At 67.4% G+C, this 18,561-nt stretch overlaps 11 non-coding genes across 11 annotated transcripts; all 11 read right to left on the bottom strand.

Annotated features, from left to right (window-relative positions):
• Positions 1–200: 200 nt before the first annotated feature.
• On the bottom strand, positions 201–281 carry LOC123944976. The gene has a single exon (XR_006818901.1). It is a non-coding gene; the product is annotated as a small nucleolar RNA SNORD115 (small nucleolar RNA).
• Positions 282–1,879: 1,598 nt separating this feature from the next.
• Positions 1,880–1,960, bottom strand: LOC123945040. Its single transcript, XR_006818962.1, has one exon. It is a non-coding gene; the product is annotated as a small nucleolar RNA SNORD115 (small nucleolar RNA).
• A 1,584-nt stretch (positions 1,961–3,544) lies between these two features.
• LOC123944975 lies at positions 3,545–3,625 on the bottom strand. Its single transcript, XR_006818900.1, has one exon. It is a non-coding gene; the product is annotated as a small nucleolar RNA SNORD115 (small nucleolar RNA).
• Positions 3,626–5,225: 1,600 nt separating this feature from the next.
• Positions 5,226–5,306, bottom strand: LOC123945399. The gene has a single exon (XR_006819228.1). It is a non-coding gene; the product is annotated as a small nucleolar RNA SNORD115 (small nucleolar RNA).
• Positions 5,307–6,890: 1,584 nt separating this feature from the next.
• On the bottom strand, positions 6,891–6,971 carry LOC123944974. The gene has a single exon (XR_006818899.1). It is a non-coding gene; the product is annotated as a small nucleolar RNA SNORD115 (small nucleolar RNA).
• Positions 6,972–8,570: 1,599 nt separating this feature from the next.
• On the bottom strand, positions 8,571–8,651 carry LOC123945398. The gene has a single exon (XR_006819227.1). It is a non-coding gene; the product is annotated as a small nucleolar RNA SNORD115 (small nucleolar RNA).
• A 1,584-nt stretch (positions 8,652–10,235) lies between these two features.
• Positions 10,236–10,316, bottom strand: LOC123944973. The gene has a single exon (XR_006818898.1). It is a non-coding gene; the product is annotated as a small nucleolar RNA SNORD115 (small nucleolar RNA).
• Positions 10,317–11,916: 1,600 nt separating this feature from the next.
• Positions 11,917–11,997, bottom strand: LOC123945039. The gene has a single exon (XR_006818961.1). It is a non-coding gene; the product is annotated as a small nucleolar RNA SNORD115 (small nucleolar RNA).
• A 1,584-nt stretch (positions 11,998–13,581) lies between these two features.
• On the bottom strand, positions 13,582–13,662 carry LOC123944972. Its single transcript, XR_006818897.1, has one exon. It is a non-coding gene; the product is annotated as a small nucleolar RNA SNORD115 (small nucleolar RNA).
• A 1,599-nt stretch (positions 13,663–15,261) lies between these two features.
• LOC123945397 lies at positions 15,262–15,342 on the bottom strand. The gene has a single exon (XR_006819226.1). It is a non-coding gene; the product is annotated as a small nucleolar RNA SNORD115 (small nucleolar RNA).
• Positions 15,343–16,926: 1,584 nt separating this feature from the next.
• LOC123944971 lies at positions 16,927–17,007 on the bottom strand. The gene has a single exon (XR_006818896.1). It is a non-coding gene; the product is annotated as a small nucleolar RNA SNORD115 (small nucleolar RNA).
• Positions 17,008–18,561: the final 1,554 nt, after the last annotated feature.

Genomic DNA, 18,561 nt, shown 5'->3' with positions numbered 1-18,561 from the left:
GAGCTGTCCTGCGAGGTGGATTGGGTCCGGAGGCCGGGCGGAACGCCTCACGACCTCGAGCGGACCCCTGACGGGCACAGACAGGCCAGGGCCAGCACGGGGAGCCCCGAGGGTACGATGGCCTCACGCCCACAACTGCGGCGCACCTCCAGGGTCCCCAGGGTCTGGGGGAGGCTGATCCCGGCACAGACGCCTGTCTTGGGCCTCAGCGTAATCCTATTGAGCATGATTTTTAGGTCATCATCGCTCTTCGAGACCACTTGAGTTCTCATCACTGACCCAAGCAAGCTGGTGGCGATGCGTGCGGCCTCGGGGCACCCCGAAGCTGCTTACCGGGGCTGCATTCCGCACCGCGTCCATGCCCCCGGGTCCTGAGACGTGAGACCTCTGGGCAGGGCGGGGCCAAGCAAGACGTGCTCATCTGGGCGAGCTTCTCGATTGTGGATGGGTTTCTAAGGAGAGACGGAGAGACCAGCTGTCCAAACGTCCTGGTCTGAAGCGCCTGCCGTGCGGCCCAGGGCCCCCTTTCCCGGAGTCCTGGCCACTGGGGGCCCGGCAGAGTTCGGAGCCAAGCATGGCAGGTGTCCGCCAGGAAGGAGCCGGGCCCAAGGGCCCGGCTGCCCTTTCCGGGGCATCCCAAAGCAATGGAGACCGTAGTCCCTGTGGGAGCCCAGCCTTCTGGAGAACGGCCCCTGACCATGGCATGGACCACAGGGCTTTGGCCGGGTCCCCGCTGTCTCCCGGAGTGGCGAGCCAAGAGCGGCGGCCCGGGAGGTTTGGCCAGGACGCCGCCCACCCTCTCCTGGAGCCACCTGGGAGCCAAGGACCTGAGCCCCTGCCCGGGAAGCCAAAGGTTGCCGGGGCCCAGGGCTCCCCCACGGCCGAGCGGGGAAAGCCAGGTCACTCTCCACCACGGCAGCAAGGCACACCGCCCGCTGGCCGCTCTGGACGAGGGACCTGACTCGGCCCGTGCAGTGCCGCTTCACCACGACCCTATCCCGGGTGCTTGAGAGTCTCAGGTGAGAGGCTGAGGCCCAACGGCTGCTGTGGCCTGGGACGTGCAGTTTCTGCCCCCCGCCCCAGTGGAACCGTGCCGTCTGGCCAGCTCAACGAATCCTCGTGGGCTCTTCGGAAGTGGCCTCCGGGGCCCCAAACGCCTTGGTCGTCTGCAGGACGGGACAGGAGCTCGGGCCAGTGCAGCCCGCAGAAACCTGCCATGGGCCGGGCCTTGAGCAACAAGGTGTTGCTGAAGGGCACAGTGGCCTCCGAGACCACGGGTCTCACGTCCACTCCCTTTCTGGGCCCCCCGGACACGCCGCAATTGATCAGGAGGCCTCGGGTGCACCTGGGCCTTGGGCGGCCAGCCCGCGCTTTCCAGGCCTTGTCAGCCCCCCGGCCCACGTTTCGCGATCCCTGCCCCTGGGATGGCTCAGGGGCACACGCTCACGGGGACTTCGGTGCCGTCCGGACAATGAGGACCCGCATCCCCAGCCCAGGCCCAGCTGCGGAGTCCCTGCTGGGGTCCCCGCTTCCCGATGCCAGGCCAAGGGGTCTGGGGCCTCCCTCGGAGCCCAGAGGCTTCCGCTCACCTCTCTTGGTGGGAGACGCGCCAAGAACCTTGCCAGCCAGGCCCGCTGAAAGACACAAGGACACAAGGGTGGCTAAGCCCTGGCTCTCGGGCAGCTGTCCGGGGAAGAGGCCTGGGTCGGTAGACCAGCTGGAACGCCAGAACACCCCGTCGGCACCCGCAGGTGCACCGACGTCCGGGGGCCACAGCAGAGAGCCTCGAGAGGTGGTTCTCCTCCCGCGGCCACCTGCAGCGCACCCTCACTGCCCCGACGCTCTGGGGGAGGCTGACCCCGGCACGGTCCCCTGCCTTGGGCCTCAGCGTAATCCTATTGAGCGTGATTTTTAGGTCCTCATCGATCTTCGAGACCATATGAGTTCTCATCATTGACCCAAGCACGCCCGAGGCGACGCGGGAGGTCCCCTACCACCCAGAAGCAGCTTACCGAGGCTGCTCTCAGGACAGCGCCATACCCCGGCTTCCTGAGGCATGGGACCTGGCGGCGGGGCTGGGCGATGCAAGACTTGGTGGTCAGGGCCAGATCCTCGCTTGGGGATGGGGGCCTAAGGAGGGAGGGGGAGGCCGGCCGTCGGAACGGCGTGCTCGCTGGCCCGTGCCATGCCGCCAAGAACTCTCCAGCCCGAAGCCCTGGCCGGTGCTGTCCAGGCGGGCGGCTGACCCACCCAGGGCTCGGGTCCGCGGGCAAGGGGCAGGACACAAGGGACCCGCTGCCCATCCCTGGCCTTCCCAAATCCACGGAGATCCGGGCCCCCGTGGGAGCCTCCCCTTGCTGAGAAAGGCCCCAGAGCATGGCCTCGAGCACAGGGATTTCCAGTGCTCCCCCGATGTCTGCCGGGACCCCAAGCAAAGCGTGGCGCACCCGGATGTGAGGGCCCGAAGGACGCCTTCCCACACATGGGGACCGCGGTGGTCTAGGGACCCGGGCCCTGGCACTCGCAGCCAGCGGTGGCCCCCAGGCCCTGATCGCCCAGGGCGAAAAAGGGAATCGCGTCTCACCGTCTCCCACCAAGCAGCGCAAGGCAGGAGACCGCGGCCCGCCCTGCAGGAGGGTCCTGACTCTCCCCTTGTGGCGGCGCTTCCTCTGGGGGCCTCAGAGGACCGGCTCAGCCCCATGGCCTGCTGTGGCCCGGGGCTCGCCACTCTTCCCCTGGGCCAGGGAATCCTTGCTGACTCGGGAAATCCGAGGAAACATTCGAGGGCTGTACTTCAGCAGCCTCCCAGGCTCTGCTTACACTTGGGCGTCTGCTGCATTCTTCATGAGCTCTGCCCTCTCCAGCCCTCTCCAGAACCATCGGCTGGGGTGACTCGAGCGACAACCACTCGCTGAAGGGGACAGAGGGCCCTGACACCAAGGGACTCACGTCCGCTCTCTTCTCGGGTGCACAGGACACAGCTGGACGTACAAGGAGGCCTCAGGTCCATGTGGGACGACGGCGGCATGCCCCCAGCCCCCAGTCGTTGCCAGTGACCTGGCCCAACTTTCCCATTCCCTGCACGTGGGATTGCTGAAGGGCGGCTGTGCATGGGCAGGTCAACGCTGTGTGGGCCACCACAGCCCCCATCCCTAGCACAGTGCTGGAGCCGGGGCCCGTGCGGGGATCCGGGCTCCGCGGACAATGCCCATGGCGCCTGGCATCTCCCTGCAGGCCCAGAGTCTTCCACTCACCTCTCTTGGGTCACGCCGCACCAAGTTCCGGCCCCCGAGGCCCGCTGAAAGACACAAGGGGCAACGGTCTCCTAAGCAATGGCACCGAGGGAGCTGTCCTGCGAGGTGGATTGGGTCCGGAGGCCGGGCGGAACGCCTCACGACCTCGAGCGGACCCCTGACGGGCACAGACAGGCCAGGGCCAGCACGGGGAGCCCCGAGGGTACGATGGCCTCACGCCCACAACTGCGGCGCACCTCCAGGGTCCCCAGGGTCTGGGGGAGGCTGATCCCGGCACAGACGCCTGTCTTGGGCCTCAGCGTAATCCTATTGAGCATGATTTTTAGGTCATCATCGCTCTTCGAGACCACTTGAGTTCTCATCACTGACCCAAGCAAGCTGGTGGCGATGCGTGCGGCCTCGGGGCACCCCGAAGCTGCTTACCGGGGCTGCATTCCGCACCGCGTCCATGCCCCCGGGTCCTGAGACGTGAGACGTCTGGGCAGGGCGGGGCCAAGCAAGTCGTGCTCATCTGAGCGAGCTTCTCGATTGTGGATGGGTTTCTAAGGAGAGACGGAGAGACCAGCTGTCCAAACGTCCTGGTCTGAAGCGCCTGCCGTGCGGCCCAGGGCCCCCTTTCCCGGAGTCCTGGCCACTGGGGGCCCGGCAGAGTTCGGAGCCAAGCATGGCAGGTGTCCGCCAGGAAGGAGCCGGGCCCAAGGGCCCGGCTGCCCTTTCCGGGGCATCCCAAAGCAACGGAGACCGTGGTCCCTGTGGGAGCCCAGCCTTCTGGAGAACGGCCCCTGACCATGGCATGGACCACAGGGCTTTGGCCGGGTCCCCGCTGTCTCCCGGAGTGGCGAGCCAAGAGCGGCGGCCCGGGAGGTTTGGCCAGGACGCCGCCCACCCTCTCCTGGAGCCACCTGGGAGCCAAGGACCTGAGCCCCTGCCCGGGAAGCCAAAGGTTGCCGGGGCCCAGGGCTCCCCCACGGCCGAGCGGGGAAAGCCAGGTCACTCTCCACCACGGCAGCAAGGCACACCGCCCGCTGGCCGCTCTGGACGAGGGACCTGACTCGGCCCGTGCAGTGCCGCTTCACCACGACCCTATCCCGGGTGCTTGAGAGTCTCAGGTGAGAGGCTGAGCCCCAACGGCTGCTGTGGCCTGGGACGTGCAGTTTCTGCCCCCCCGCCCCAGTGGAACCGTGCCGTCTGGCCAGCTCAACGAATCCTCGTGGGCTCTTCGGAAGTGGCCTCCCGGGGCCCCAAACGCCTTGGTCGTCTGCAGGACGGGACAGGAGCTCGGGCCAGTGCAGCCCGCAGAAACCTGCCATGGGCCGGGCCTTGAGCAACAAGGTGTTGCTCAAGGGCACAGTGGCCTCCGAGACCACGGGTCTCACGTCCACTCCCTTTCTGGGCCCCCCGGACACGCCGCAATTGATCAGGAGGCCTCGGGTGCACCTGGGCCTTGGGCGGCCAGCCCGCGCTTTCCAGGCCTTGTCAGCCCCCCGGCCCACGTTTCGCGATCCCTGCCCCTGGGATGGCTCAGGGGCACACGCTCACGGGGACTTCGGTGCCGTCCGGACAATGAGGACCCGCATCCCCAGCCCAGGCCCAGCTGCGGAGTCCCTGCTGGGGTCCCCGCTTCCCGATGCCAGGCCAAGGGGTCTGGGGCCTCCCTCGGAGCCCAGAGGCTTCCGCACAACTCTCCTGGTGGGAGACGCGCCAAGAACCTTGCCAGCCAGGCCCGCTGAAAGACACAAGGACACAAGGGTGGCTAAGCCCTGGCTCTCGGGCAGCTGTCCGGGGAAGAGGCCTGGGTCGGTAGACCAGCTGGAACGCCAGAACACCCCGTCGGCACCCGCAGGTGCACCGACGTCCGGGGGCCACAGCAGAGAGCCTCGAGAGGTGGTTCTCCTCCCGCGGCCACCTGCAGCCCACCCTAACTGCCCCGACGCTTTGGGGGAGGCTGACCCCGGCACGGTCCCCTGCCTTGGGCCTCAGCGTAATCCTATTGAGCATGATTTTTAGGTCATCATCGCTCTTCGAGACCATATGAGTTCTCATCATTGACCCAAGCACGCCCGAGGCCACGCGGGAGGTCCCCTACCACCCAGAAGCTGCTTACCGAGGCTGCTCTCAGGACAGCGCCATACCCCGGCTTCCTGAGGCATGGGACCTGGCGGCGGGGCTGGGCGATGCAAGACTTGGTGGTCAGGGCCAGATCCTCGCTTGGGGATGGGGGCCTAAGGAGGGAGGGGGAGGCCGGCCGTCGGAACGGCGTGCTCGCTGACCCGTGCCATGCCGCCAAGAACTCTCCAGCCCGAAGCCCTGGCCGGTGCTGTCCAGGCGGGCGGCTGACCCACCCAGGGCTCGGGTCCGCGGGCAAGGGGCAGGACACAAGGGACCCGCTGCCCATCCCTGGCCTTCCCAAATCCACGGAGATCCGGGCCCCCGTGGGAGCCTCCCCTTGCTAGGAAAGGCCCCAGAGCATGGCCTGGAGCACAGGGATTTCCAGTGCTCCCCCGATGTCTGCCGGGGCCCCAAGCAAAGCGTGGCGCACCCGGAAGTGAGGGCCCGAAGGACGCCTTCCCACACATGGGGACCGCGGTGGTCTAGGGACCCGGGCCCTGGCACTCGCAGCCAACGGTGGCCCCCAGGCCCTGATCGCCCAGGGCGAAAAAGGGAATCGCGTCTCACCGTCTCCCACCAAGCAGCGCAAGGCGGGAGACCGCGGCCCGCCCTGCAGGAGGGTCCTGACTCTCCCCTTGTGGCGGCGCTTCCTCTGGGGGCCTCAGAGGACCGGCTCAGCCCCATGGCCTGCTGTGGCCCGGGGCTCGCCACTCTTCCCCTGGGCCAGGGAAACCTTGCTGACTCGGGAAATCCGAGGAAACATTCGAGGGCTGTACTTCAGCAGCCTCCCGTGCCCTGCTTACACTTGGGCGTCTGCTGCATTCTTCATGAGCTCTGCCCTCTCCAGCCCTCTCCAGAACCATCGGCTGGGGTGACTCGAGCGACAACCACTCGCTGAAGGGGACAGAGGGCCCTGACACCAAGGGACTCACGTCCGCTCTCTTCTCGGGCGCACAGGACACAGCTGGACGTACAAGGAGGCCTCAGGTCCATGTGGGACGACGGCGGCATGCCCCCAGCCCCCAGTCGTTGCCAGTGACCTGGCCCAACTTTCCCATTCCCTGCACGTGGGATTGCTGAAGGGCGGCTGTGCATGGGCAGGTCCACGCTGTGTGGGCCACCACAGCCCCCATCCCTAGCACAGTGCTGGAGCCGGGGCCCGTGCGGGGATCCGGGCTCCGCGGACAATGCCCATGGCGCCTGGCATCTCCCTGCAGGCCCAGAGTCTTCCACTCACCTCTCTTGGGTCACGCCGCACCAAGTTCCGGCCCCCGAGGCCCGCTGAAAGACACAAGGGGCAACGGTCTCCTAAGCAATGGCACCGAGGGAGCTGTCCTGCGAGGTGGATTGGGTCCGGAGGCCGGGCGGAACGCCTCACGACCTCGAGCGGACCCCTGACGGGCACAGACAGGCCAGGGCCAGCACGGGGAGCCCCGAGGGTACGATGGCCTCACGCCCACAACTGCGGCGCACCTCCAGGGTCCCCAGGGTCTGGGGGAGGCTGATCCCGGCACAGACGCCTGTCTTGGGCCTCAGCGTAATCCTATTGAGCATGATTTTTAGGTCATCATCGCTCTTCGAGACCACTTGAGTTCTCATCACTGACCCAAGCAAGCTGGTGGCGATGCGTGCGGCCTCGGGGCACCCCGAAGCTGCTTACCGGGGCTGCATTCCGCACCGCGTCCATGCCCCCGGGTCCTGAGACGTGAGACCTCTGGGCAGGGCGGGGCCAAGCAAGACGTGCTCATCTGAGCGAGCTTCTCGATTGTGGATGGGTTTCTAAGGAGAGACGGAGAGACCAGCTGTCCAAACGTCCTGGTCTGAAGCGCCTGCCGTGCGGCCCAGGGCCCCCTTTCCCGGAGTCCTGGCCACTGGGGGCCCGGCAGAGTTCGGAGCCAAGCATGGCAGGTGTCCGCCAGGAAGGAGCCGGGCCCAAGGGCCCGGCTGCCCTTTCCGGGGCATCCCAAAGCAATGGAGACCGTGGTCCCTGTGGGAGCCCAGCCTTCTGGAGAACGGCCCCTGACCATGGCATGGACCACAGGGCTTTGGCCGGGTCCCCGCTGTCTCCCGGAGTGGCGAGCCAAGAGCGGCGGCCCGGGAGGTTTGGCCAGGACGCCGCCCACCCTCTCATGGAGCCACCTGGGAGCCAAGGACCTGAGCCCCTGCCCGGGAAGCCAAAGGTTGCCGGGGCCCAGGGCTCCCCCACGGCCGAGCGGGGAAATTCAGGTCACTCTCCACCACGGCAGCAAGGCACACCGCCCGCTGGCCGCTCTGGACGAGGGACCTGACTCGGCCCTTGCAGTGCCGCTTCACCACGACCCTATCCCGGGTGCTTGAGAGTCTCAGGTGAGAGGCTGAGGCCCAACGGCTGCTGTGGCCTGGGACGTGCAGATTCTGCCCCCCGCCCCAGTGGAACCGTGCCGTCTGGCCAGCTCAACGAATCCTCGTGGGCTCTTCGGAAGTGGCCTCCCGGGGCCCCAAACGCCTTGGTCGTCTGCAGGACGGGACAGGAGCTCGGGCCAGTGCAGCCCGCAGAAACCTGCCATGGGCCGGGCCTTGAGCAACAAGGTGTTGCTCAAGGGCACAGGGGCCTCCGAGACCACGGGTCTCACGTCCACTCCCTTTCTGGGCCCCCCGGACACGCCGCAATTGATCAGGAGGCCTCGGGTGCACCTGGGCCTTGGGCGGCCAGCCCGCGCTTTCCAGGCCTTGTCAGCCCCCCGGCCCACGTTTCGCGATCCCTGCCCCTGGGATGGCTCAGGGGCACACGCTCACGGGGACTTCGGTGCCGTCCGGACAATGAGGACCCGCATCCCCAGCCCAGGCCCAGCTGCGGAGTCCCTGCTGGGGTCCCCGCTTCCCGATGCCAGGCCAAGGGGTCTGGGGCCTCCCTCGGAGCCCAGAGGCTTCCGCTCACCTCTCCTGGTGGGAGACGCGCCAAGAACCTTGCCAGCCAGGCCCGCTGAAAGACACAAGGACACAAGGGTGGCTAAGCCCTGGCTCTCGGGCAGCTGTCCGGGGAAGAGGCCTGGGTCGGTAGACCAGCTGGAACGCCAGAACACCCCGTCGGCACCCGCAGGTGCACCGACGTCCGGGGGCCACAGCAGAGAGCCTCGAGAGGTGGTTCTCCTCCCGCGGCCACCTGCAGCGCACCCTCACTGCCCCGACGCTCTGGGGGAGGCTGACCCCGGCACGGTCCCCTGCCTTGGGCCTCAGCGTAATCCTATTGAGCATGATTTTTAGGTCATCATCGCTCTTCGAGACCATATGAGTTCTCATCATTGACCCAAGCACGCCCGAGGCCACGCGGGAGGTCCCCTACCACCCAGAAGCTGCTTACCGAGGCTGCTCTCAGGACAGCGCCATACCCCGGCTTCCTGAGGCATGGGACCGGGCGGCGGGGCTGGGCGATGCAAGACTTGGTGGTCAGGGCCAGATCCTCGCTTGGGGATGGGGGCCTAAGGAGGGAGGGGGAGGCCGGCCGTCGGAACGGCGTGCTCGCTGGCCCGTGCCATGCCGCCAAGAACTCTCCAGCCCGAAGCCCTGGCCGGTGCTGTCCAGGCGGGCGGCTGACCCACCCAGGGCTCGGGTCCGCGGGCAAGGGGCAGGACACAAGGGACCCGCTGCCCATCCCTGGCCTTCCCAAATCCACGGAGATCCGGGCCCCCGTGGGAGCCTCCCCTTGCTGAGAAAGGCCCCAGAGCATGGCCTGGAGCACAGGGATTTCCAGTGCTCCCCCGATGTCTGCCGGGGCCCCAAGCAAAGCGTGGCGCACCCGGACGTGAGGGCCCGAAGGACGCCTTCCCACACATGGGGACCGCGGTGGTCTAGGGACCCGGGCCCTGGCACTCGCAGCCAACGGTGGCCCCCAGGCCCTGATCGCCCAGGGCGAAAAAGGGAATCGCGTCTCACCGTCTCCCACCAAGCAGCGCAAGGCGGGAGACCGCGGCCCGCCCTGCAGGAGGGTCCTGACTCTCCCCTTGTGGCGGCGCTTCCTCTGGGGGCCTCAGAGGACCGGCTCAGCCCCATGGCCTGCTGTGGCCCGGGGCTCGCCACTCTTCCCCTGGGCCAGGGAAACCTTGCTGACTCGGGAAATCCGAGGAAACATTCGAGGGCTGTACTTCAGCAGCCTCCCGTGCCCTGCTTACACTTGGGCGTCTGCTGCATTCTTCATGAGCTCTGCCCTCTCCAGCCCTCTCCAGAACCATCGGCTGGGGTGACTCGAGCGACAACCACTCGCTGAAGGGGACAGAGGGCCCTGACACCAAGGGACTCACGTCCGCTCTCTTCTCGGGCGCACAGGACACAGCTGGACGTACAAGGAGGCCTCAGGTCCATGTGGGACGACGGCGGCATGCCCCCAGCCCCCAGTCGTTGCCAGTGACCTGGCCCAACTTTCCCATTCCCTGCACGTGGGATTGCTGAAGGGCGGCTGTGCATGGGCAGGTCAACGCTGTGTGGGCCACCACAGCCCCCATCCCTAGCACAGTGCTGGAGCCGGGGCCCGTGCGGGGATCCGGGCTCCGCGGACAATGCCCATGGCGCCTGGCATCTCCCTGCAGGCCCAGAGTCTTCCACTCACCTCTCTTGGGTCACGCCGCACCAAGTTCCGGCCCCCGAGGCCCGCTGAAAGACACAAGGGGCAACGGTCTCCTAAGCAATGGCACCGAGGGAGCTGTCCTGCGAGGTGGATTGGGTCCGGAGGCCGGGCGGAACGCCTCACGACCTCGAGCGGACCCCTGACGGGCACAGACAGGCCAGGGCCAGCACGGGGAGCCCCGAGGGTACGATGGCCTCACGCCCACAACTGCGGCGCACCTCCAGGGTCCCCAGGGTCTGGGGGAGGCTGATCCCGGCACAGACGCCTGTCTTGGGCCTCAGCGTAATCCTATTGAGCATGATTTTTAGGTCATCATCGCTCTTCGAGACCACTTGAGTTCTCATCACTGACCCAAGCAAGCTGGTGGCGATGCGTGCGGCCTCGGGGCACCCCGAAGCTGCTTACCGGGGCTGCATTCCGCACCGCGTCCATGCCCCCGGGTCCTGAGACGTGAGACCTCTGGGCAGGGCGGGGCCAAGCAAGACGTGCTCATCTGGGCGAGCTTCTCGATTGTGGATGGGTTTCTAAGGAGAGACGGAGAGACCAGCTGTCCAAACGTCCTGGTCTGAAGCGCCTGCCGTGCGGCCCAGGGCCCCCTTTCCCGGAGTCCTGGCCACTGGGGGCCCGGCAGAGTTCGGAGCCAAGCATGGCAGGTGTCCGCCAGGAAGGAGCCGGGCCCAAGGGCCCGGCTGCCCTTTCCGGGGCATCCCAAAGCAATGGAGACCGTGGTCCCTGTGGGAGCCCAGCCTTCTGGAGAACGGCCCCTGACCATGGCATGGACCACAGGGCTTTGGCCGGGTCCCCGCTGTCTCCCGGAGTGGCGAGCCAAGAGCGGCGGCCCGGGAGGTTTGGCCAGGACGCCGCCCACCCTCTCCTGGAGCCACCTGGGAGCCAAGGACCTGAGCCCCTGCCCGGGAAGCCAAAGGTTGCCGGGGCCCAGGGCTCCCCCACGGCCGAGCGGGGAAAGCCAGGTCACTCTCCACCACGGCAGCAAGGCACACCGCCCGCTGGCCGCTCTGGACGAGGGACCTGACTCGGCCCGTGCAGTGCCGCTTCACCACGACCCTATCCCGGGTGCTTGAGAGTCTCAGGTGAGAGGCTGAGCCCCAACGGCTGCTGTGGCCTGGGACGTGCAGTTTCTGCCCCCCCGCCCCAGTGGAACCGTGCCGTCTGGCCAGCTCAACGAATCCTCGTGGGCTCTTCGGAAGTGGCCTCCCGGGGCCCCAAACACCTTGGTCGTCTGCAGGACGGGACAGGAGCTCGGGCCAGTGCAGCCCGCAGAAACCTGCCATGGGCCGGGCCTTGAGCAACAAGGTGTTGCTGAAGGGCACAGTGGCCTCCGAGACCGCGGGTCTCACGTCCACTCCCTTTCTGGGCCCCCCGGACACGCCGCAATTGATCAGGAGGCCTCGGGTGCACCTGGGCCTTGGGCGGCCAGCCCGCGCTTTCCAGGCCTTGTCAGCCCCCCGGCCCACGTTTCGCGATCCCTGCCCCTGGGATGGCTCAGGGGCACACGCTCACGGGGACTTCGGTGCCGTCCGGACAATGAGGACCCGCATCCCCAGCCCAGGCCCAGCTGCGGAGTCCCTGCTGGGGTCCCCGCTTCCCGATGCCAGGCCAAGGGGTCTGGGGCCTCTTTCGGAGCCCAGAGGCTTCCGATCACCTCTCCTGGTGGGAGACGCGCCAAGAACCTTGCCAGCCAGGCCCGCTGAAAGACACAAGGACACAAGAGTGGCTAAGCCCTGGCTCTCGGGCAGCTGTCCGGGGAAGAGGCCTGGGTCGGTAGACCAGCTGGAACGCCAGAACACCCCGTCGGCAACCGCAGGTGCACCGAATTCCGGGGGCCACAGCAGAGAGCCTCGAGAGGTGGTTCTCCTCCCGCGACCACCTGCAGCGCACGCTCACTGCCCCGACGCTCTGGGGGAGGCTGACCCCGGCACGGTCCCCTGCCTTGGGCCTCAGCGTAATCCTATTGAGCGTGATTTTTAGGTCCTCATCGATCTTCGAGACCATATGAGTTCTCATCATTGACCCAAGCACGCCCGAGGCGACGCGGGAGGTCCCCTACCACCCAGAAGCAGCTTACCGAGGCTGCTCTCAGGACAGCGCCATACCCCGGCTTCCTGAGGCATGGGACCTGGCGGCGGGGCTGGGCGATGCAAGACTTGGTGGTCAGGGCCAGATCCTCGCTTGGGGATGGGGGCCTAAGGAGGGAGGGGGAGGCCGGCCGTCGGAACGGCGTGCTCGCTGGCCCGTGCCATGCCGCCAAGAACTCTCCAGCCCGAAGCCCTGGCCGGTGCTGTCCAGGCGGGCGGCTGACCCACCCAGGGCTCGGGTCCGCGGGCAAGGGGCAGGACACAAGGGACCCGCTGCCCATCCCTGGCCTTCCCAAATCCACGGAGATCCGGGCCCCCGTGGGAGCCTCCCCTTGCTGAGAAAGGCCCCAGAGCATGGCCTCGAGCACAGGGATTTCCAGTGCTCCCCCGATGTCTGCCGGGACCCCAAGCAAAGCGTGGCGCACCCGGATGTGAGGGCCCGAAGGACGCCTTCCCACACATGGGGACCGCGGTGGTCTAGGGACCCGGGCCCTGGCACTCGCAGCCAGCGGTGGCCCCCAGGCCCTGATCGCCCAGGGCGAAAAAGGGAATCGCGTCTCACCGTCTCCCACCAAGCAGCGCAAGGCAGGAGACCGCGGCCCGCCCTGCAGGAGGGTCCTGACTCTCCCCTTGTGGCGGCGCTTCCTCTGGGGGCCTCAGAGGACCGGCTCAGCCCCATGGCCTGCTGTGGCCCGGGGCTCGCCACTCTTCCCCTGGGCCAGGGAAACCTTGCTGACTCGGGAAATCCGAGGAAACATTCGAGGGCTGTACTTCAGCAGCCTCCCAGGCTCTGCTTACACTTGGGCGTCTGCTGCATTCTTCATGAGCTCTGCCCTCTCCAGCCCTCTCCAGAACCATCGGCTGGGGTGACTCGAGCGACAACCACTCGCTGAAGGGGACAGAGGGCCCTGACACCAAGGGACTCACGTCCGCTCTCTTCTCGGGCGCACAGGACACAGCTGGACGTACAAGGAGGCCTCAGGTCCATGTGGGACGACGGCGGCATGCCCCCAGCCCCCAGTCGTTGCCAGTGACCTGGCCCAACTTTCCCATTCCCTGCACGTGGGATTGCTGAAGGGCGGCTGTGCATGGGCAGGTCCACGCTGTGTGGGCCACCACAGCCCCCATCCCTAGCACAGTGCTGGAGCCGGGGCCCGTGCGGGGATCCGGGCTCCGCGGACAATGCCCATGGCGCCTGGCATCTCCCTGCAGGCCCAGAGTCTTCCACTCACCTCTCTTGGGTCACGCCGCACCAAGTTCCGGCCCCCGAGGCCCGCTGAAAGACACAAGGGGCAACGGTCTCCTAAGCAATGGCACCGAGGGAGCTGTCCTGCGAGGTGGATTGGGTCCGGAGGCCGGGCGGAACGCCTCACGACCTCGAGCGGACCCCTGACGGGCACAGACAGGCCAGGGCCAGCACGGGGAGCCCCGAGGGTACGATGGCCTCACGCCCACAACTGCGGCGCACCTCCAGGGTCCCCAGGGTCTGGGGGAGGCTGATCCCGGCACAGACGCCTGTCTTGGGCCTCAGCGTAATCCTATTGAGCATGATTTTTAGGTCATCATCGCTCTTCGAGACCACTTGAGTTCTCATCACTGACCCAAGCAAGCTGGTGGCGATGCGTGCGGCCTCGGGGCACCCCGAAGCTGCTTACCGGGGCTGCATTCCGCACCGCGTCCATGCCCCCGGGTCCTGAGACGTGAGACCTCTGGGCAGGGCGGGGCCAAGCAAGACGTGCTCATCTGAGCGAGCTTCTCGATTGTGGATGGGTTTCTAAGGAGAGACGGAGAGACCAGCTGTCCAAACGTCCTGGTCTGAAGCGCCTGCCGTGCGGCCCAGGGCCCCCTTTCCCGGAGTCCTGGCCACTGGGGGCCCGGCAGAGTTCGGAGCCAAGCATGGCAGGTGTCCGCCAGGAAGGAGCCGGGCCCAAGGGCCCGGCTGCCCTTTCCGGGGCATCCCAAAGCAATGGAGACCGTGGTCCCTGTGGGAGCCCAGCCTTCTGGAGAACGGCCCCTGACCATGGCATGGACCACAGGGCTTTGGCCGGGTCCCCGCTGTCTCCCGGAGTGGCGAGCCAAGAGCGGCGGCCCGGGAGGTTTGGCCAGGACGCCGCCCACCCTCTCCTGGAGCCACCTGGGAGCCAAGGACCTGAGCCCCTGCCCGGGAAGCCAAAGGTTGCCGGGGCCCAGGGCTCCCCCACGGCCGAGCGGGGAAATTCAGGTCACTCTCCACCACGGCAGCAAGGCACACCGCCCGCTGGCCGCTCTGGACGAGGGACCTGACTCGGCCCTTGCAGTGCCGCTTCACCACGACCCTATCCCGGGTGCTTGAGAGTCTCAGGTGAGAGGCTGAGGCCCAACGGCTGCTGTGGCCTGGGACGTGCAGATTCTGCCCCCCGCCCCAGTGGAACCGTGCCGTCTGGCCAGCTCAACGAATCCTCGTGGGCTCTTCGGAAGTGGCCTCCCGGGGCCCCAAACGCCTTGGTCGTCTGCAGGACGGGACAGGAGCTCGGGCCAGTGCAGCCCGCAGAAACCTGCCATGGGCCGGGCCTTGAGCAACAAGGTGTTGCTCAAGGGCACAGGGGCCTCCGAGACCACGGGTCTCACGTCCACTCCCTTTCTGGGCCCCCCGGACACGCCGCAATTGATCAGGAGGCCTCGGGTGCACCTGGGCCTTGGGCGGCCAGCCCGCGCTTTCCAGGCCTTGTCAGCCCCCCGGCCCACGTTTCGCGATCCCTGCCCCTGGGATGGCTCAGGGGCACACGCTCACGGGGACTTCGGTGCCGTCCGGACAATGAGGACCCGCATCCCCAGCCCAGGCCCAGCTGCGGAGTCCCTGCTGGGGTCCCCGCTTCCCGATGCCAGGCCAAGGGGTCTGGGGCCTCCCTCGGAGCCCAGAGGCTTCCGCTCACCTCTCCTGGTGGGAGACGCGCCAAGAACCTTGCCAGCCAGGCCCGCTGAAAGACACAAGGACACAAGGGTGGCTAAGCCCTGGCTCTCGGGCAGCTGTCCGGGGAAGAGGCCTGGGTCGGTAGACCAGCTGGAACGCCAGAACACCCCGTCGGCACCCGCAGGTGCACCGACGTCCGGGGGCCACAGCAGAGAGCCTCGAGAGGTGGTTCTCCTCCCGCGGCCACCTGCAGCGCACCCTCACTGCCCCGACGCTCTGGGGGAGGCTGACCCCGGCACGGTCCCCTGCCTTGGGCCTCAGCGTAATCCTATTGAGCATGATTTTTAGGTCATCATCGCTCTTCGAGACCATATGAGTTCTCATCATTGACCCAAGCACGCCCGAGGCCACGCGGGAGGTCCCCTACCACCCAGAAGCTGCTTACCGAGGCTGCTCTCAGGACAGCGCCATACCCCGGCTTCCTGAGGCATGGGACCGGGCGGCGGGGCTGGGCGATGCAAGACTTGGTGGTCAGGGCCAGATCCTCGCTTGGGGATGGGGGCCTAAGGAGGGAGGGGGAGGCCGGCCGTCGGAACGGCGTGCTCGCTGGCCCGTGCCATGCCGCCAAGAACTCTCCAGCCCGAAGCCCTGGCCGGTGCTGTCCAGGCGGGCGGCTGACCCACCCAGGGCTCGGGTCCGCGGGCAAGGGGCAGGACACAAGGGACCCGCTGCCCATCCCTGGCCTTCCCAAATCCACGGAGATCCGGGCCCCCGTGGGAGCCTCCCCTTGCTGAGAAAGGCCCCAGAGCATGGCCTGGAGCACAGGGATTTCCAGTGCTCCCCCGATGTCTGCCGGGGCCCCAAGCAAAGCGTGGCGCACCCGGACGTGAGGGCCCGAAGGACGCCTTCCCACATATGGGGACCGCGGTGGTCTAGGGACCCGGGCCCTGGCACTCGCAGCCAACGGTGGCCCCCAGGCCCTGATCGCCCAGGGCGAAAAAGGGAATCGCGTCTCACCGTCTCCCACCAAGCAGCGCAAGGCGGGAGACCGCGGCCCGCCCTGCAGGAGGGTCCTGACTCTCCCCTTGTGGCAGCGCTTCCTCTGGGGGCCTCAGAGGACCGGCTCAGCCCCATGGCCTGCTGTGGCCCGGGGCTCGCCACTCTTCCCCTGGGCCAGGGAAACCTTGCTGACTCGGGAAATCCGAGGAAACATTCGAGGGCTGTACTTCAGCAGCCTCCCGTGCCCTGCTTACACTTGGGCGTCTGCTGCATTCTTCATGAGCTCTGCCCTCTCCAGCCCTCTCCAGAACCATCGGCTGGGGTGACTCGAGCGACAACCACTCGCTGAAGGGGACAGAGGGCCCTGACACCAAGGGACTCACGTCCGCTCTCTTCTCGGGCGCACAGGACACAGCTGGACGTACAAGGAGGCCTCAGGTCCATGTGGGACGACGGCGGCATGCCCCCAGCCCCCAGTCGTTGCCAGTGACCTGGCCCAACTTTCCCATTCCCTGCACGTGGGATTGCTGAAGGGCGGCTGTGCATGGGCAGGTCAACGCTGTGTGGGCCACCACAGCCCCCATCCCTAGCACAGTGCTGGAGCCGGGGCCCGTGCGGGGATCCGGGCTCCGCGGACAATGCCCATGGCGCCTGGCATCTCCCTGCAGGCCCAGAGTCTTCCACTCACCTCTCTTGGGTCACGCCGCACCAAGTTCCGGCCCCCGAGGCCCGCTGAAAGACACAAGGGGCAACGGTCTCCTAAGCAATGGCACCGAGGGAGCTGTCCTGCGAGGTGGATTGGGTCCGGAGGCCGGGCGGAACGCCTCACGACCTCGAGCGGACCCCTGACGGGCACAGACAGGCCAGGGCCAGCACGGGGAGCCCCGAGGGTACGATGGCCTCACGCCCACAACTGCGGCGCACCTCCAGGGTCCCCAGGGTCTGGGGGAGGCTGATCCCGGCACAGACGCCTGTCTTGGGCCTCAGCGTAATCCTATTGAGCATGATTTTTAGGTCATCATCGCTCTTCGAGACCACTTGAGTTCTCATCACTGACCCAAGCAAGCTGGTGGCGATGCGTGCGGCCTCGGGGCACCCCGAAGCTGCTTACCGGGGCTGCATTCCGCACCGCGTCCATGCCCCCGGGTCCTGAGACGTGAGACCTCTGGGCAGGGCGGGGCCAAGCAAGACGTGCTCATCTGGGCGAGCTTCTCGATTGTGGATGGGTTTCTAAGGAGAGACGGAGAGACCAGCTGTCCAAACGTCCTGGTCTGAAGCGCCTGCCGTGCGGCCCAGGGCCCCCTTTCCCGGAGTCCTGGCCACTGGGGGCCCGGCAGAGTTCGGAGCCAAGCATGGCAGGTGTCCGCCAGGAAGGAGCCGGGCCCAAGGGCCCGGCTGCCCTTTCCGGGGCATCCCAAAGCAATGGAGACCGTGGTCCCTGTGGGAGCCCAGCCTTCTGGAGAACGGCCCCTGACCATGGCATGGACCACAGGGCTTTGGCCGGGTCCCCGCTGTCTCCCGGAGTGGCGAGCCAAGAGCGGCGGCCCGGGAGGTTTGGCCAGGACGCCGCCCACCCTCTCCTGGAGCCACCTGGGAGCCAAGGACCTGAGCCCCTGCCCGGGAAGCCAAAGGTTGCCGGGGCCCAGGGCTCCCCCACGGCCGAGCGGGGAAAGCCAGGTCACTCTCCACCACGGCAGCAAGGCACACCGCCCGCTGGCCGCTCTGGACGAGGGACCTGACTCGGCCCGTGCAGTGCCGCTTCACCACGACCCTATCCCGGGTGCTTGAGAGTCTCAGGTGAGAGGCTGAGCCCCAACGGCTGCTGTGGCCTGGGACGTGCAGTTTCTGCCCCCCCGCCCCAGTGGAACCGTGCCGTCTGGCCAGCTCAACGAATCCTCGTGGGCTCTTCGGAAGTGGCCTCCCGGGGCCCCAAACGCCTTGGTCGTCTGCAGGACGGGACAGGAGCTCGGGCCAGTGCAGCCCGCAGAAACCTGCCATGGGCCGGGCCTTGAGCAACAAGGTGTTGCTGAAGGGCACAGTGGCCTCCGAGACCGCGGGTCTCACGTCCACTCCCTTTCTGGGCCCCCCGGACACGCCGCAATTGATCAGGAGGCCTCGGGTGCACCTGGGCCTTGGGCGGCCAGCCCGCGCTTTCCAGGCCTTGTCAGCCCCCCGGCCCACGTTTCGCGATCCCTGCCCCTGGGATGGCTCAGGGGCACACGCTCACGGGGACTTCGGTGCCGTCCGGACAATGAGGACCCGCATCCCCAGCCCAGGCCCAGCTGCGGAGTCCCTGCTGGGGTCCCCGCTTCCCGATGCCAGGCCAAGGGGTCTGGGGCCTCTTTCGGAGCCCAGAGGCTTCCGCTCACCTCTCCTGATGGGAGACGCGCCAAGAACCTTGCCAGCCAGGCCCGCTGAAAGACACAAGGACACAAGAGTGGCTAAGCCCTGGCTCTCGGGCAGCTGTCCGGGGAAGAGGCCTGGGTCGGTAGACCAGCTGGAACGCCAGAACACCCCGTCGGCAACCGCAGGTGCACCGAAGTCCGGGGGCCACAGCAGAGAGCCTCGAGAGGTGGTTCTCCTCCCGCGGCCACCTGCAGCGCACGCTCACTG

The sequence above is a fragment of the Meles meles genome, chromosome 6 (assembly GCF_922984935.1).
Source record: "Meles meles chromosome 6, mMelMel3.1 paternal haplotype, whole genome shotgun sequence".
NCBI classification, from domain to species: Eukaryota; Metazoa; Chordata; class Mammalia; order Carnivora; family Mustelidae; genus Meles; species Meles meles.
This window is presented reverse-complemented; position numbering and strand designations above follow the sequence as displayed.